The following is an 18,138-nucleotide window of genomic DNA, read 5'->3' on the forward strand; positions in this document are numbered from 1 at the left end:
CGGCGCCGAGGCCGCGCTGAGGACACTGCCCGGCCGAGCCCTCGTTGCGGGCGGCGTGGGGGGGACGGGGCCCGGGCTCGGGCTGGTGCACGGCGAGGACCCTCCGGCTGGAGGGAATGGCATTTTCAAAGCCTTCCTGAAAGCCGCGAGCCGGGGCTCGGCGCGGTGCGTGTGTCGGGCGCGTCCCGCCTCTTCGCCGCGGCCGCCCGCGGCCGCCCCCGCGCTCCTTGCCAGTCAGGGTTCGGGATGGCGGAGGAGGCGGAGAGTGGCATTTTCTATTTAACGGAATCCTGCTCCCTCCTAGGGCGGGATTGATTGGCTTCCCCCACCCCCCGCACTCTGGGACATGTTGAAGGAGCCATGTGGCTGCAAAGTGAAGAGCCTCAAAAACCCTTTTTAGGAAAGATTGTTAGGTTCTAAAGGGCGACAGGGGAAGAGCGGTTGTCTCCTGTGGAAGTTCATGCCATTTTCTCCCTGGGGGGGAATGGGCTTCATGCTAATGACCCGGCTCCACCCCTTCCCCAGTCCCGTTAGGATAGCTGATTTTCTGTGGGAAAAAGAACTGTGACTTTTTTTGAGAGAGAATTAGGAAAAGGAACCTCACGGCTTGATTTTCCCCCCCGTGATGGTTGCTTTGGCACAGGGACTCATAGTGGCAGCGGTGTGCGTGCGTGCGTGTGCGTGTGTGGGGGAGGCGGGGGCTGTTGGGGAGATGAGATCCAGCTGCTCTTGGACGAGGCGAGAGATTCGGTGCGTTAAAGCAGTGCGTTAAAAAAATTTCTTCAAAGGGTAGCGGGTTAAAACGCACAGCTTGCGAATCCAGCACCTTAATTTCTTTATGGCTTATCTGAATCACAGGTTCTGCCACCCCCCCCCCCCCTTCCCCATTTTAATTCTCTCGGGGTAAAGGTGGAAACAGTCTGTTAGGCTGTTTCCTCACGATTTTTTTTTTCTCTTTGCTCCCACCCCCACCTCTCCAGGCATCTTTCTTAATATCGGTTATTGGAAAGCATTCCTACATCTCAGTGGAAATAAAAAAAAAATAATGGCCAGATTTGTTAGTTCATAAATGTTGTTAGGACCACATGGCCAATCAAGGTTGATGTTACTTGGTTAGACATCCTGAACTCTGAATTATCTTGTAGGGAACATTTGTTTTGGACAAAGAGCTAGATATAATCTAAATCTTCTCCAAAGAAGCCGTTGAAAGTCTGGCTTGTAGAAAAATCTTGGGTCAAAGATTGATGCAAAAAAAATAAATAAATACAGATGTCAATGTTTGCAGCCTTCCTTGCTGATACTGAGTGGAGGAGAGATTGAAAGGTTCAGTTGCTGAGGTTTGTTTTTATTTTTGTTTTGCTAAATGTATTTGAAAGTCTTCAGTGGCCCAGAACCGTGTCAGGGGTTAAGGGTAGGTGCCTAGTGTCTACACAGTTTCCCAGTCCAGTTAGTAGGAGAGGCTTCTCTGCGAACAGATCAGTGTCATGTGCACTTGACCCTGCCAGCTAGAGGGTCCCACATGCATGGATTCAGTCAACCAAGAATTGAAAATATTCGGAAAAAAATTGGGTCTGTACTGAACATGTACAGGCTTTTCTCGTCTTTATTCTCTAAGAAATACAGCGGGACGGCTCTTTACACGGCATTTTCATTGGGTTAGGTATTATGGACAGTCTTGAGATGATCTAAGGTGTACTAGAGGAAGTGCAGTCGGTTATAAGCAAGCACTAAGCCATGTTACATAAGAGACTGGAGCATCCTTGGATTTTGGTATCTGTGGAGGTTCTGGAACCAATCTCCTGAGGTTACTGAGGTTCAGCTGTGGTTAATTTATACTTTGCAGTGAATTGCAGGCGGGAAGAAGGACTGGAGGAAGCTATGCCATCCCCAGGGATCTGTAATCTACAGGAGAGGCAAAACCTAGATGATTGAAGTGCCAGATACATTGCAGTGTGCAGTGTATAATGGGAAAGATTTGTAGGTCAGAAGAGAAATTGAGACTGGAAAGTGATTGGGTTGCAGGTGTTACCAGTAAGTAATAAGCAGTCTCCCTTTGGAAGATTACTTTTATTGTCATTTGAAGGTATGGTTCTCTTAGGTTACAGTTAGGTGAAGGTACATGGATGAATACCTCTCATAGAGCTGAGAGGTTAGAGGTATCAGCCGTTGTCATTTTTGTATTTTACACGTTTCTTCAGGTGCAAAGAGAAAAAATGTTCCTGCTACACCGAATGCACAATTTAGTGTGGTAGAATTTTAAAATTTAAAGTATAAATATTGATTTAATAGGAATGGATTTGAATTGTGGGGTATCTTATTTCTTCAATTTAGTGTCTGAAGCAGATGTTATTACTTGACTTCTTAGGTTACCAGCTATTTTAGGATGTGGTGGGTATATTATTGGTGCACTCTCCCAGGATGATAGCTCTCACATGATTTGCTTGTAGTAAAGTTGATAGATACAACAGAGTGATCGTGGATTTGTGCTGATCCAGCTGTACATTTGGCCGCTTGTCTTTGTCACCAAAGAACTCACCAGCAGGGTGTTTTTTGTTTTTTTTTTTTTAATGCTGCCTGTGACACCCTGCAATAGATGAAAATTAATTGGCAGGATCAGTTATCAGATGGTCAGTTTGGCCTTGTTAAAGTGTCAGTCTTAATAGCTAACTTGAGTTATCTAACCCAACACTTATTTCATTGCATGGAAATGTAATTTTTGCCTATAAAGCAAAAAAATGTTGATCATGTGTAATAAGTATTTTTGCTGAGTGTTCTTATAAACTAACTTTATGCCTAGGAATATTAAAAAAGGTCAATAATAAATGTGGCTTACATTTATTGTGAAAATTTATCGAAGGAAGGGAAATGATTGCATTGTTGTTGAACAGTTGAATTCTAAGTTGTTTCTTGGTAAGGTACTCTGCAGAAAAGTCATTGGCAGTAGGAGTGATCTTCTGATGCCTCTCTGAATGCACATAAAGTTTACAGATACAGCAGGATTCTGAATGGTTGTTTGCAGCTTACTAGTACACTCAAAATTAGAAATTTGGAAAATCCTCCTTAGGGATGGGCAGTGGTTCAGGTGCTTCTTGGGACACCCACATCGCATATCTGAGTGCCTGGATTTGAGTCCTGGCTCAACATTCCCAATTTTAGCTTTTTGTTACGTGTACCCTGGGTAGCAGCAGGTAGTAACTCAAGTACTTGGGTCCCTGCCACTCACTTGGGAGACCCGGACTGAAATCTGGGTCTCCTGGCTGTGGCCTGGCCCAACCCTGAACCATGGTTGTTGTGGGCATTTGGAGAGTCAATCAGCAGATGGAGGTTTCTCTCTTCACACCCCTGCCACACCCATTCCTTTCTCTACATTTAAAAAAAATCATTAATAAAAATTTAGTCAGTTTTATTATTTAAAACTAAGGAAGTCAAACTTTTTCCCCTAAAATATAATAATAAAAAAGAATGACTATAATTTGTTCATATTTATCAGATTGATTTTCTTCTTGCTTGTAAAAATAATTTAGTGAATGGTAAAGACTTTCTTGAGACATGTGTTATGACTTGTCTATTAGAAAATGTCCAGGAATTAAATATGTATTTTTTTGGTTAACTTGGACTCTACAAACTCTCTGAGGATGGCATAGTTTTCTCCATTCCTTTAATTAACTTGGAATTACAGATAGAAGGATTTGAAAAAAATATTTGAAACTCAGAGTTAGAGACGCACACGGAGACAGAGATTTTCCCATCTGCTAGTTCACTCCCCAGATGGCCACAATGGCTCAGGCTGAGCCAGGTGGAAGCCAGGACCTAGGCGCTTCATCTGGGTCTCCCACATGAATGGCAGGGACACAAGCACTTGTGCCGTCTTCTGTTGCTTTTCCCAGGCCATTAGCAGGGAGCTGGATTGGAAGTGGTGTTGCAGGCGGCAGCTTCACATGCTACACCACAATGCTGGCCCCACACAGAAGGATGTTTAAAATAACGAGTTGTGTTAATATTTTGTTAGGTGAAATAAACTTGTATGGTTTTATTTTTAAAATTATTTGAGAGACAGACAGAAAGAGCCACCTCATGCTGGTCCATTACCCAAACGCCTGCAATGATGGGAGCTGGGCTGGGCATCCAGTGTATGGGTGGCAATACTGTTGCCGTCTAGGATCTGCATGAGCAGGAATCTGGAGTCAGGAGCTGTAGCAGGGCATTGAACCAGGCATCTCAGTGTGGATTCGAGTGTCTCAACTGATGTCTTCACTCTAGGCGAACGGCCTGCCTCCTGCAGTTGTTATTTTCATAAGATAAATACGAAAACCCAACTTGTTTGTGTGTGGGATTTTCTCTCTACTAGGTAAAAGAAAGTTACTGCTTTTTTTTGTTCATTTTCTTTTTTGGTGAGTGATAATAGATAAGTAGTAAAATCCCATTTAGATCAGGAGCAGAATCATCCCATAATACACGTTTACTTAGTAGAACAAAATTAAGAATTTACTTTAAAATTTTATCAGAAGTATTTATTTTGAGCAATAGATATGTCATCAGTAGCTTTTCCTTATCAACATAGGTACCCCCAGAATAAATTTAAAATGGTATCAAAAGTTGATAAGGGGACAATAGAATCATGACATACTGTAGTTTCACAAAATAGTAATTATCAAAATGATATAACAATTTAATACCTTCTTGTACATTTAAATTAAGCTAGATTTGACCCTTTTTTTAACATGTCATGGGGTGGCTTCAAAAAATTTGTGGAAAATGGAATTACAAGACTGTGTATATTTTAAGATTTATTTATTTATTAGAAAGGCAGAGTTATGGAGAGGCAGAGGCAGAAAGTGAGGGAGAGGGAGAGGAAGGGAGAGAGGGAGGTCTTCCATCCACTGATTTACTCTTCAGATGGTTGCAGTGGCCAGAGCTGGGACAGTCTGAAGCCAGGAGCTTCTTCCAGGTCCCCAGCATGGGTGCAGGGGCCCAAGCACTTGGGCTGTCTTCTACTGCTTTCCCAGGCCACAGCAGAGAGCTGGATCGAAAGTGGAGCAGCCAGGACTTGAACCGATGCCCATATGGGATGCTGGCACTGCAGGTGCCAGCTTTACTCGCTACATCACAGCTCTGGCCCCAGGGAATCTTCACAGTACCTAGAGTGAAGGAGAAAGCAGGTCATTTGAGAGTAGAAATTTGATGACTATTAATTGCATCCCTTCCTGTGATTTTTGTCTTTGATCTCCCCAGAGAGATATGAGCTGAACAGGTGGGCAGCTGGCTGAATTGTTTGAGGGATTAAATTCCTTTAGATTGAGGGGATTCAACTTGGCATTGATCAAGGTTTGTAATTATTGTTTTTAAAAGATTTACATATTTGAAAGAGTTAGAGGGAGAGACAGAGAAATAGAGAGAGAGACACATAGGGACAGATCATTCATCTTCTGGTTCACTTCCCAGATGGCTGGGCCAGGCCAAAGCTAGGAGTTTCATCTGGTCTCCTACGTGGGTGCAGGGTCCCCGGGACTTGGATTATCTTCTGCTGCTTTCCCAGGTGTACCAGCAGGAAGCTGGATTGGAAGTGGAGCACCTGGAACTCCGTTTGGCACCCATATGGGATGCTGGTGTCATGGGCAGTGGCCTTACCCCCTACGGTGCTACGTTGGCTCCTTGATCAGGGTTTATCATCCTAAAGAAGCTAGCTTTGATTTCCCAGCAGAGACATTTGGTGACTGGATCTTTAGTGACAAATCAGTCATTAAGAGACCTTTGTCAAGATTAAAAAAACAAAAGAAAATGAAAAACAGGTTAAATGCTATTCTGAGCCCTTGTTTTTTTTTTTTTTTTTAAGATTTATTTATTTTACTTGAAAATCAGAGTTACACAGAGAGAGGAGAGGCAGAGAGAGAGAGGGAGGGGGAGGGGGAGGGGGAGAGGGAGAGGGAGAGGGAGAGGGAGAGGGAGAGAGGTCTTCCATCCGCTGGTTCACTCCCAGTTGGCCACAATGACCGGAGCTGTGCTGATCAGGAGCCAGGAGCTTCTTCCAGGTCTCCCACGCTGGCACAGGAGTCCAAGGACTTGGGCCATCTTCTACTGCTATCCCAGGCCATAGCGGAGAGCTGGATTGGAAGAGGAGCAGCTGGGACTAGAACTGGTGCTCGTATGCGATGCCGGCGCTTCAGCGCCAGCCCTGCCCTTGTTCTTTTAAAAATTCTATTGGGGCTAGCACTGTGACATAGCGGGTAAAACTGCTGTCTGCAGTGCTGACAACCTATATGGGTATCGGTTCAAGTTTGGCTGCTCTGTGGGAGACTTGGAAGAAGCTCTTGGCTCCTGGCTTTGGATTGAACCTGCTCCACCCCTTGTGGCCATTTGGTAAGTGGAAGCACGCTCTCTCTGTTTCTCTTTTTCTCTCTGTAACTCTGCCTTTGAAATAAATAAATCTTTAAAGAAAAAGTCCTGTCATATGTGCCTCCTTGTTCAAGGTACTTAAATGGCTCCCTAATTCCCTTTAGTGATCCAAGAAATCTAACACTACTTTGTTTTGCCCTTCCTGGTACAAAACTGCTCTTTATCCAACAATTCATAAACTTGACATTCATTTTTTCTTCTTTCCTTCGTACAGTTAATGTGGGGGAATGTATGATAGGTTTGCTTATTTCAGATTTGCTTTCCTCTCCCAGAGAAGAATGTATAAGCCAAATTGATTTATTTATGGGAAGGATGTAGTGTCAGTCTTGAGCAGGAGACCCATTTGGTGCACCTTCTTTTTTTACATGCAGAAAATTGAATAGTGTGCAGTAGCAGTGAGTGTAAATATGTGTTAGTGGATGAATGGAAATGTGAAAATAAGGCTGTTTGTAAACTTTGATAACTTACACTTGATTTCTTTTTAAAAAAATCTTTGTGGGGCTGGCATGGTGCAGCAGGTTAAGCTGCCACTTGGGGTGCCAGCATTCTATATGGGCTCAGGTTAGAGTCCCAGCTGCTCCACTTCTAATCTGGCTCCCTGCTAATGCACCTGGGAAAGCAGTGGAGAATGACTCAAGTACTTGGGCCTCTGCTACTAATGTGGAAGACTTGGATAGAGTTCCAGGCTCTGCCATTTGGGGAATGAACCAACAGCTGCATGATCTCTGTCTCTTTGTAATTCTGCCTTTCAAATAAATAAATCTTACCAAAAAATCTTTGAGACAGACACATGTACACAGACACATGACACATACAAAGAGAACTCCCATCTTCTGGTTCACTCCCCAATGTCTACCATGACCTGTGACTAGGCTGGCATAGAAGCATCATACTTCTTGATTTTAAACTATGTGGAACTACTTCAGAAAGTTCGTGGAAAGATAGAATTACAAGTATGAATTTATTTTGGTGTGAACAATTTTGAGATCTGTGCATAGTTTTTCATAATACAGATTTTCCATGTATGAGAAAACCTTTTTACACTCAGTTCTTTTTGCAGAAAAATAAACTCATACTTTTAATACATTTTTCAGAAACTTGTTCTCATGTTAGGAAGCTATAGTATCTAAAGCAGTATGATACCAGCATAAAAACAGATATGTAGATCAATGGAACTGAGAGCCCAGAATTACATGCTCACTCATATTTTCAGTTAACCAGTCTTTAGTGAATAGTCCTAGAAAACACAATGGGGAAAGTATAGCCTTTTAGTAAATGCTGTGGGAAAACTGTATTTTTTTATGCAGAAGAATGATATTGGATCTTTACCTTATACCAGAGACAATAATTAACTCAAAATGAATTAAAAACTTAAATGTTAAAGACCTGAAACTGTAAAACTAAAGCATGGGGAAATGCTGTCGACATTGGTCTTAGGAATGTTTTCTTAGATACACCAAAAGCACAGACTAAAAAAATCAATGAAAACAACTACATCAAACTAAAAACCTTCTGTACAGCAAAAGAAACGATCAAATGAAAAAGCAACGATGGAATAGAAGAACATACTTGCAAACCATGTATTTGATAGGAGGCTTTTATCTAAAATATATAAAGAATTCATGTAACTCAATAGTAAAAATCCCAGATAGCCAGATTTAAAAATGGGCAAAGCACCTGAATAGATGTTTTTCCAAAGAAGATAGAAATGGCCAATTGATATATAAAAATTGTCCAATACTAGGGTGGCTATTAAATAGGCAAGAATATGAAGAAGAAACCCTTGTACATGGTAGGAATGTAAATTGAAGGAGCCATTAAGCAGTCCCACTTCTGTTATATATTTGGTATATGAAATCAATATCTCAAAGAGATAATGTACTCCTATGTTCATTTTAGCATATTCACAATAGCCAAAATATGGATACAACCTAAGTGTCCATAAGTTGATGAATGGATAAAGAAAATGTGGGGTGTATATGTGTGGAATATTATTTGGCCATGGAAAAAAAGGGAGCCTTGGGAGCCAGTGTTGCGGTGTAGTGGGTAAAACCGCCACCTGTAGTGCCGGCATCCCTTTTGGGCTCCGGTTCAAGTCCCAGCTGCTCCACTTCCAATCCAGCTCTCTGCTATGCCTGGGAAAGCAGTGGAAGACGGCCCAAATCCTTGGGTCCCTGCATCCATGTGGGAGACCCAGAAGAAGCTCCTAGCTCCTGGCTTCGGATTGGCACATTTTGGCCACCTGGGGAGTGAACCAGTGGACAGAAGACCTCTCTCTCTCTGTCCCTCTCTCTCATTCTGCCTCTGCCTCTCTGTAACTCTGCCTTTCAAAATAAAATAAACCTTTAAAAAAAGGGGGGGGGGAGGAAGCTTTGCCATTTGCGATAACGTGAATGAATCTGGAGAACATTAGGCTAAATGAAATATAAGCCAGATAAATACTGTATGATCTCCCTTATAGGTGGAATCTAAAAAACTGTTGCAGAGAACAGTGGTTGCCAGGGCCTGGTAGGGGTGTATTGGTCAAAGGGCCCAAACTTTCAGTTGATAAGATCAGTAAGTTTGGAATCTAAAGTACTGCATCATGACTGTGGCTTATAATAACATATACTTGAAATTTACTGATAGATCTAAAGATAACTGAGGTGATGGATGCATTAGTTAATTTTGTTGTTTCATATTCTATACTTAAATCATGTTGTGTGTACTTTAAATGTATACTTTGTCAGTTACACCTTAATAAAGCTAAAAAATAAAACCCAAAACAACATCAATTACCTACAGATAGCAAATGCTTGGGCTTCTAACCTGGACCTTATCTCTTGTTGTATTCTTCTGCCCTGCTTTGTTCACTTACTCTAACCTCCTTGGCTTTCTTTCCTTGCACATACCATGCCTGCCCCAGGGCCTTCTTACTTTTCAACTGGTGTGCCCTCTGTTAGGAGTACTGCACCCACAGATGGTTGCATTGCTGGGTCTGGTTCTTTTACCTCCTTCAGTCTTTTGCTGATACGTCACCTTCTTGGTGACCCTTTCCTAGCTATGCTTTATAATTTTTTTTTTTAATTTGAAAATCAGAATTACAGAGATGGAGGTCCTCTATGTGCTATTTTACTCTCCAACTTACTGCAACAAGCCACAGCTGGGCCAGGCTGAAGCCAGGACTCAGGAGCTGCTTCTGGGTCTCCCACGTGGATACAGGGGCCCAAGCATTTGGACCATCTTCTGCTGCTTTCTCAGGTGTACTAGCAAGGAACTGGATTGGAAGTGGAGCAGCTGGGACTTTATAACTGGCGTCCCTAATGGGATGCCAGCACTGCAGGCAGTGGCTTAACCCCATATATCACATAGGCAGCCCCATGTGTGTATATTTCTGCTTCTTGCTCACAATATCCCTTGTATGTTTCTATGCTTTTTTCTTTAGATGTTATCCTTAAGACACAGTGTATCTTATTTAATTTTCTGTTTTCCTCTCCTGACATGTCAGGACTTGAATTTTTTTTGTCTCTTTCATTTCCAGCATCTAGAGCAATGTCTGGCCCCAAATAGACTCTCAATACATATTCGTTAAATAGACATATAAGAGATTTTCTGGTAAGCAGAAAATAATTGAAAGCAGTGAAATAGATTATTTTTGCAGTTTTTTTTTTTGTAAATTAAATAAAATTACTTACTTGAGAAAGAGAGAGAGAGAGATAGAGAGATCGATATCCCATCCACTGGTTGCGTCCCCAGATGCTTGCAGTGGCTGGGCTAGGCTGGGCCAACGAGGCCGAAGCTGAGAACTGGTAACTCAGTCTAGGTCTTGCATGTGAGTAGCAGGAACCCAGTTATGTGAGCCTTTACCACTATCTTCTGAGGTATGCATTGGTGGGAAGCTGCAGTCAGCCAGAGCTAGGAATAGAAGAAAAGAATTATGGTGTTTTTGTTTTGTTTTTTCACCTGTAAATGTCCTCAGTTCTTAGTGTGTTTGAAAAAAAAAAAAAGCTTTTTCTCTGACTTGACGTTACAGTCACCAACCCAGGAGGCTTCTGTGACCTCAAAAAACAGGAGGATTTTTCCAACTAGCAAGCAGGCAACCATTGATACAGCAGCAGCTGCCAGCTGGATGTGCTCTACTCCAGTTCATCAATAACATTGTCTCCCTGGAGTTGGTGTCAGATCTCTCAGGTTGGGGGTTCAGTTCCTGAGACTGCCGATGTCAGACCCGGTTGCAGGCCTGGTGCCTTGGAGCTCCTTACCTTACCAACTCTACCACACCTTGAGGTTCCTGTGACCGTTTTCTCAGGGTTGATTAATTTGCTAGAGCTGGTCACAGGACTCCGGGAAACATACACTTAAATATATTGGCTCACCAGAAAGGGCAGAGGCACTTGGCCCAGCAGTTAAGATGCTCTGTCCCGCATCAGAGTACTTGGGTTCAATTCCTGACTCTGACGTCCTGCCAGTGCAGACCTTGGGAAGAAGCTCTCGTATAATTGGGTTCCTGCTACTCACATTGGGAGACCAGGATTGAGTTCCTGGTTTTGGCCCAGCCCTGGCCATTGTGAGCATTTGTGGGGTGAACCAGCAAATAGGAGCTGTCTGACTGCCTCTCAAATGAATAAGTGAAAAACAACAGATTTTAAAATATGCAAATAAGCAACCAGATGAGGACATACATAGAATGAGGTCTGGGAGGGTCCTGAATGAGGGGACTTCAAGGCTGTCCATCCTCTCGGCACAGGCATGCCTTTCTGTAAGACGCCATGGTTCAGCTGGCCAGAAGTCCTCTGGACTCCGTTTTTTAAAAGTTCTCACGGAGACTTCATTGTGTAAGCATGACTGAAGTGTGGGCTACACGTTGAGTGATTGGGTTGAGAGCGTATGATTCAGTGCTAAGATACTGGGTGAGGGAAACACACACATTCCTTCCTTATAGGCATCAGCCATGGCTCCTTCTGGAATGGGGGCATTTTAAAATTTGTTTGAATGGTAGAGTTATGGAGTGAGAATGGGCGGAGAGATACATCTTTTTTTTTTTTTTTAAAGATTTATTTTATTTATTTGAAAGAGTTACAGAGACAGGTAGAGAGAGAGAGGTCTTCCATTCACTGGTTCACTCCCAGATGGCTGTAACGGCCAGAGCTATGCCGATCAGAAGCCAGGAGCTAGGAGCTTCTTCCTGGTCTCCCACGTGGGTGCAGGGCCCCAAGCACTTGGGCTATCTTCTACTGCTTTCCCAGGCCATGGCAGAGAGCTGGATCGGAAGAGGAGCAGCCGGGGCTAGAACTGGCGCCCATATGGGATGTTGGCACTTCAGGCCAGGGCTTTAACCTGCTGTGCCGCAGCGCCGGCCCTGAAGAGAGACATCTTCCATCTGCTGCTTCTCTCCCCAAGTGGCTGAGTGGTTGTGGCTGAGGATTCTGGAACTCCATCTGTGTCTCCCACGTGGGGGCAGGGGCCCAAGTGCGCAGGCCCTCTTTTGCTGTGGTCCGAGCCATGGTAGCAGGGAGCTGGATCAAAAATGGAGCAGCCAGGACTGCAGCTAGCCCTCATTTGGGATGCTGGCATCACAGGCATTGGCTTAACCTGCTGTGCCACAATGCTGACCTGAAATGCGGGGTTCTTACTAGTTCTTACTAACCATCTAAATAAAGTGAATCAAGGAATTTTTGAACATTAAAGAAGATTAGAGTTTTTGGGACTTAGCCGGGAAAAGAGAAATTTAAGTTTCCATGGCCTGCCTTGGGCAGAAAAAAGAGCAGGTGAGAGGAGGGCAGGAGGAGGTTAAAGAGAAAGAAACGGACTTTGCTTTCAGAGATCTAAAGTGTCCCAACATTTATCTACTTATTTAGGAAATACAAGGGCTATGTGAGTAATGAGCTGGGAACCATGGATGGAAAACAAAATATGTGTGTTGTTATATCACAATATTCAGCAAGATTTTATTGAATAAAATGAACTTAGGAATTACACCGTTCATTTTATTTTATTTTTCTCTTACTAGTCATTTAAAACGTTTATTGAGCAACTTTTAATGCAAGGAATTTAGTAGTAACTAACTGATAGACTAACAATCAAGTTCTGTTAACATTTTTAAAAATGTTTATTTTTATCCACTTGAAAGAGTGACAGGGAGGGAGGGAGGGATGGAGATGGGGGATAAAGAGAGAGAGATCTTCTACCTGCTTATTCACATCCTGAATGCCTGTAACAGCCAGGGCTGGGATTTGTGAAAGCCAGGAACAGGAACTCATCCAGGTCTCCCACATGGGTGGCAGGGACCAAGCCACTTGAGCCATTGTCCGCTGCCTCCTTGGATGCATCAGCAGGAAGCTGGATTGGAAGCAGGGGAGCCAGAGCGATAGCAGCACTCCAGTATGGCATTCGGACATCACAAGTGGCGGCTTATCCTGCTGCACCCAACTCATCCTTCTGTTAGCATTTTCATTCCTGTGAAGAACGTTGTTAGACACTTTGAATTAATGAGATTGAACTAAATATTCCATGGCATTGTTTTTTCTTTTGTTCTTGATGTATTTCCTTATCCCCTTAACTACTTAAGAGTAGTGGTAAGGAGATGCATGGTTAGGAATTTCCAGAATCCACACAGCCAGCCTGAATAGAGAAGTGGACAGTGCTTTTTTCAACACGTCTTTGAAGAGTAGTGTTTGAGTAATAATTTCTCTTTTCCCTCAAAAGTTTGTGTCCTAAATACAGAACAGCAGGCTAGGTTCACAAAATGAATTTGAGTCTTTTAGTACAATAGAGGTATGTGTGTGCAGGGAGAGGAAGTTTAAATTGACATTAAATTTATTTATTTTAAAGATTTATGTATTTGAGGCCGGCGCCGCGGCTCACTAGGCTAATCCTCCGCCTTGCGGCGCCGGCACACCGGGTTCTAGTCCCGGTCGGGGCACCGATCCTGTCCCGGTTGCCCCTCTTCCAGGCCAGCTCTCTGCTGTGGCCAGGGAGTGCAGTGGAGGATGGCCCAAGTACTTGGGTCCTGCACCCCATGGGAGACCAGGATAAACACCTGGCTCCTGCCATCGGATCAGCGCGGTGCACCGGCCGCAGCGCGCTACCGCGGCGGCCATTGGAGGGTGAACCAACGGCAAAAGGAAGACCTTTCTCTCTGTCTCTCTCTCACTGTCCACTCTGCCTGTCAAAAAAAAAAAAAAAAAAAGATTTATGTATTTGAAAGGCAGAGTTGCAGAGGTAGAGAGAGAGGGGGCTTCCATCTGTTGGTTCACTCCCCAGATGGCCACAACAGCTGGAGCTGCACCGATCCAAAGCCAGGAGCCAGGAGCTTCTTCTGGGATTCTGGCCTGGGTGCAGGGACTAAGCACTTGGGCCATCTTGTACTGCTTTTCCAGGCCATAGCAGAGAGCTGTATAGGAAGAGAAGCAGCCAGGACTTGCACTGGCATCCATACAGGATGCCGGCACTGCAGGCAGCGGCTTTACCCGCTACGCCACAGTGCGGATTGCAACATTAAATTTAGATTGTTCTGGGCCGGTGCTGTGGCGTAGTGGGCTACTCTGCCTACGGCACCAGCATCCCGTATGGACACTGGTTCAAGTCCTGCAGATCCAGCTCTCTACTATGGCTTGGGAAAGCAGTAGAAGGTGGCCCAAGTCCTTGGGCCCCTGCACCCATGTGGGAGACCTGGAAGAAGCTCCTGGGTTCGGATTGGCCCAGTTCTGGCCATTGAGATCATTTGAGGAATGAGTCAGCGGTTGGAAGACCTTTCTCTCTGTCTCTCCTTCTCTCTGTAACTACTTCTCAAATAAATAAAGAAAAACTTAAAAATACTGTTTTTATCATTTATGGATTTGTTCATAATATGTATAATTATGAATTTTCTTCATGTAAAAATAGTACAATCAACAATTTTTTTAAAGATTTATTTATTTGAAAGTCAGAGTTATTCGGAGAGAGGAGAGAGAGAGAGGAGAGAGGAGAGAGAGAGAGAGAGAGGTCTTCTATCTGCTGGTTCACTCCCCAGTTGGCCGCAACGGCTGGAGCTGAGCCAATCCGAAGCCAAGAGCTTCTTCTGGGTCTCCCATGCAGGTACAGGGGCCCAAGGACTTGGACCATCTTCCACTGCTTTCCCAGGCCATAGCAGAGAGCTGGATCGGAAGTGGAGCAGCCGGGACTCGAACTGACACCCATATGGGATGTCAGCACTGCAGGCAGCGGCTTTACCTGCTATGCCACAGTGCCAGCCCCTCATGCTATAACTAGTACTCAAACGATATTTTTCACTTTGTGTTGCTATGTGGGTGCAAACTGTTGAAATCTTTACTTAATATATACTAAACTGATCTTCTGTATATAAAGAGAATTGAAAATGAATCATGATGTGAATGGAAGGGGAGAGGGTGCAGGAAAGGGGAGGGTTGCGGGTGGGAGGGAAGTTATGGGGGGGAAGCCATTGTAATCCATAAGCTGTACTTTGGAAATTTATATTCATTAAATAAAAGTTAAAAAAAAACATGCACGTGCAGTGATAAGGCATTATACCCCACTTTTTCTTTCTTTGGGGTTGAATTATTAAAGACTGGCTGTCTGGGATTATTAACATTATTAACGAGAGTATGTCAGAAGTGGATTAGAAGTTCTCTAATTAATTCAGCTTGGTCCAGTATTACTTGATGTTACTTGTAGAAAGGCTCTTCTGACAAAAAATACATGAATTAGATCCTGTTTGGCTACTATTCTCCACCTTTGATCTCAGTCTAAAGGCTGAGAAGTGATGGCTACTAGTCTTAATCTGGGTCCCTTCTCTGCCTTTCCAAAGATAAAAGTTGATAGCAGTTTGTTAAAGCCCTGTTTCATTGTTTGTTTTTACTTAAAATTTTTTTTTAACTATTTATTTATTGGAAAGGCAGACTGACAGAGATCTGCCATCTGCTGGTTCATTCTCCAAATGTCTGCAACAGCTACGTCTTGGCCAGGTTGAAGCCAGGAGCCAGAAACTCCATCTGGTTCTTTTGTGTGCATGGCGGGGACCGAAATACTTGGACCATCATCCACTGCCTTCCTGTGTGCATTAACAGGAAGCTGGATGGGAAGCAGAGCAGCCAGGACTCAAAAACTAGTACTCTGATAGGGGATGCAGGTGTGTCAAGCACTGATAGTTTTAGAAGTTTTTTTTTTTAACAAAAATTAATTAATATATAACTCACCATTTTTACATTGAAATACAGTGGGTTTTAGTATTTGTATACTTGTGTGAACATCAACAAATCTATTTCCAGAATGTTTTCACAGAAGAAAAAGCTTGTCCCCATTAAAACTCACTCCATTTTCCCCACTCCCTTACAACTACTAACCTACATTCTGTCTATTCTGAATGTTTCATGTAAATGAAGTTATATACTATGTGGCATTTTGTGTGTTTCTTTCACTAATATCATACTGTTTTCAAATTTACCCATGTTGTAGCTTGTATCAGTATGTCATACTTTCTGTGGCTGAATTATATTCCATTAAATGGATATATACCACATTTTGTTTAACCATTTACTAATTGATGGCATTTGGGTTGTTCCCAGCTTTTTACCATTGTGAGCAATGTTACTTCGAACACTGGTGGACAAGCTTTTATGTAAACAGATGTACTTGAGATGCACAGGAAGAGGGAGAGACAGACAGATGCAGACCCAACTTGCATTTACTCCCCAAACGCCAGCCAGGAGTCTGGGAAGCATTCCAGGTCTCCAGCATGGGAGATAGGAACCCAATTACTTGAAACATCACGATTGCTTTCCAAAATCTGTGTGGTGGGAAGCTGGAGTCAGGAGCCAGGACTTTTAATCAACACACTCTGATATGTGGATGTCTCCACTGTTCTAAAGATGTTTTTAATCTTCTTGGATATACACTTAGAAGTTGAATTACAGGTTCGTATGGTAACTTCGGGTTTAGACTTTTGAAAGAATCTGTTTTCCACAGTGGATGCACCATTTGCTTTTCAAAGATTGTATTTATTTATTTGAAAGGCAGAGTTACACAGAAAGGGGTAAAGACAGGGAGAGAGAGAGAGAGAGAGAGAGAGAGACAGAGACAGCTTCCACCTGCTGATTCACTCCCCAGATGGCTACAATGGCTGGGGCTGGCCCAGGCCAAACCAGGACCCTCTTTCAGGTCTCCTTTGTGGGTGGCAGGGGCCCAAACACTTGGGCCATCTTCTGCCGCTTTCTCAGGCCATAAGAAAGGAGCTGGATCAGAGTGGAGCAGCCAGGACACTCACCAGTGCCCATATGGGGTGCCAGCATTTCAGGTGGTGGCTTAACCCACTGTACTACAATGCTGGCCCCAGTTGCACCATTTTAGGAATGCATTCCTACCAGCAGTGTATGAGGGTTCTAATTTTCTTAGATCCTTGACAATACCTGGTCCCCTTCCCCCGCCCCCTACCTACTTAAATTACTGCCAATCTACTGGGTGTGAAGTGGTATGTCATTTTGATTTGGATTTCTCTGGTGACTAATAATGTTGGACATCTTGTTTTGCATGTATTGTCCATCTCCATGTATTAATTTCCGTTTTTTTTTTTTTTTTTTTTTTTTTTTTTTAAGCAAACTGTTTTACTTACTGGAAAGAGAAAGAGATCTTCCATCCACTGTTTCATTACCCAAATGCCTGTAACAGCCAAGGCTGGGTCAGTCCAACGCTGGGAGCTAGAAACTCAGTTTGGGTCTCCCATGTGGGATGTGGGGACTCAGCAAGTTGAGCCACCACCTGCTGTCACCCAGCGTGCACATTAGCAGGAAACTGGCTGTTCTGGGAGACAGCAGAAGATGGTCAGATTCTTGGGTCCCTGCCACCCTCGTGAGAGACCTGGATGGAATTCTAGGCATTTGGGAAGTAAACTAGTGAGTGGAAGGTCTTTCTATCTGCCTTCAATAGGTGGAAATGAATAAACATTAAAATAAAAAAGAAACTACTTAAACCAGGGCCATGAAGATTTATACCTATGTTTGCTTGTAAGCGTGTTACACTGTCCTCTTATTTACCTCGATGAACCTCAAGGTTCATTCCTGTGGTAACAATGCAGTAGTTTCTTCCTTTTTTTTCTTTTTAAGATTTATTTATTTATTTGAAAGACAGAGTTACAGAGAGGCAGAGAGAGAGAGAGAGGAAGAGAGAGAGAGAAATGTATTCTATCTGCTGGTTCACTCCCCAGATGGCCACAATGGCCGGAGCTGGGCTCATCTAAAGCCAGGAGCCAGGAGCTTCTGCAAGGTCTCCTTCGCTGGTGCAGGGGCCCAAGCACTTGGACCATCCTCTACTGCTTTCCCAGGCCACAGCAGAGAGCTGGATTGGAAGTGAAGCAGCCGGGGCTGCCCAAATGGGCAGCTTTACTGGCTACGCCACAGCGCCATCCTCAAACTCATTGTTTTGATATTATTATAAATGGAGTTACAGTTTTTTTAGTTAGTTTACATAATTTTTTAAAAAAATTATTTCTTTGAAAGACAGTTACAGAGAGAGGTAGAGTCAGAGAGAGAGAGGTCGTCCATTTCTCTGGTTCACTTCCCAAATGACCACAATGGCCAGAGAGGAGCTGATCCGAAGCCAGGAACTTCTTCCAAGTCTCCCACACAGGAGCCCAAGGACTTGGGCCATCTTCTACTGCTTTCCCAGGCCATATCAGAGAGCTGGATCAGAAGAGGAGCAGCCGGAACGCAAACTGGTGCCCAAATGGGATGCCAGTGCAGCAGGCTGGGGTTTAACCCACTGTGCCACAGTGCC

At 43.7% G+C, this 18,138-nt stretch overlaps 1 protein-coding gene across 8 annotated transcripts in view; it reads left to right on the plus strand.

Annotated features, from left to right (window-relative positions):
• The window catches only part of ABI2 (abl interactor 2), a 113,522-nt gene that overhangs the window by 330 nt on the left and 95,054 nt on the right, over positions 1 to 18,138 (plus strand). The window lies entirely within an intron of this gene.

This window comes from Lepus europaeus, chromosome 1 (genome assembly GCF_033115175.1).
Source record: "Lepus europaeus isolate LE1 chromosome 1, mLepTim1.pri, whole genome shotgun sequence".
Lineage (NCBI taxonomy): Eukaryota > Metazoa > Chordata > Mammalia > Lagomorpha > Leporidae > Lepus > Lepus europaeus.